The sequence below is a fragment of the Arachis hypogaea genome, chromosome 16, assembly GCF_003086295.3.
Source record: "Arachis hypogaea cultivar Tifrunner chromosome 16, arahy.Tifrunner.gnm2.J5K5, whole genome shotgun sequence".
Lineage (NCBI taxonomy): Eukaryota > Viridiplantae > Streptophyta > Magnoliopsida > Fabales > Fabaceae > Arachis > Arachis hypogaea.
This window is the reverse complement of record NC_092051.1, coordinates 44,296,830-44,297,803: the sequence shown is the minus strand read 5'-3', so window position 1 is coordinate 44,297,803 and position 974 is coordinate 44,296,830. Positions and strand designations below refer to the sequence as shown.

Here is a 974-nt window from a genome sequence, read left to right as displayed (position 1 = left end):
GCTTCTTCTTCAGAAGATGCCTCTTGAGTACTGTTGGATGCAGCTTGCATTCCATGCAGACTCTGAGAAATCATATTGACTTGCTGAGTCAATATTTTATTCTGAGCCAATATGGCATTCAGAGTATCAACCTCAAGAACTCCCTTCTTCATAGGCGTCCCATTACTCACAGGATTCCTTTCAGAAGTGTACATGAACTGGTTATTAGCAACCATGTCAATGAGTTCTTGAGCTTCTGCAGGCGTTTTCTTTAGGTGAATGGATCCACCTACAGAGGTATCCAGTGACATCTTTGATAGCTCAGATAAACCATCATAGAATATATCCAGGATGGTCCATTCTGAAAGCATGTCAGAAGGACACTTTTTGGTCAACTGTTTGTATCTTTCCCAAGCTTCATAGAGGGATTCACCTTCTTTCTGTCTGAAGGTTTGAACATCAGCTCTAAGCTTGCTCAGCTTTTGAGGAGGAAAGTACTTGGCTAAGAAAGCCGTGACCAGCTTATCCCAAGAGTTCAGGCTGTCTTTGGGTTGAGAATCCAACCATAATCTAGCTCTGTCTCTTACAGCAAAAGGGAAAAGCATGAGCCTGTAGACTTCAGGATTTACTCCATTAGTCTTAACAGTATCACATATCTGCAAGAATTCAGTTAAGAACTGAAAAGGATCTTCAGATGGAAGTCCATGAAACTTGCAGTTCTGCTGCATCAGAGAAACTAATTGAGGTTTCAGCTCAAAGTTGTTTGCTCCAATGGCAGGAATGGAGATGCTTCTTCCATGTAAATTGGAATTAGGTGCAGTAAAGTCACCAAGCATCCTCCTTTCATTATTATTTTCGCCTGCCATCTCCTCTGCCTGTTCAAAAATTTCTGAAAGGTTATCTCTGGATTGTTGTATTTTAGCTTCTCTTAATTTTCTCTTCAGAGTTCTTTCAGGTTCTGGATCTGCTTCCACAAGAATGTTCTTATCCTTGCT

The 974-nt window shown here is 41.0% G+C and overlaps 1 non-coding gene across 1 annotated transcript; it reads left to right on the top strand.

Moving 5' to 3' along the window:
* Nucleotides 1–344: 344 nt before the first annotated feature.
* On the top strand, nucleotides 345–452 carry LOC112760911 (small nucleolar RNA R71). The gene has a single exon (XR_003181326.1). It is a non-coding gene; the product is annotated as a small nucleolar RNA R71 (small nucleolar RNA).
* The last annotated feature ends 522 nt before the right edge of the window (nucleotides 453–974 follow it).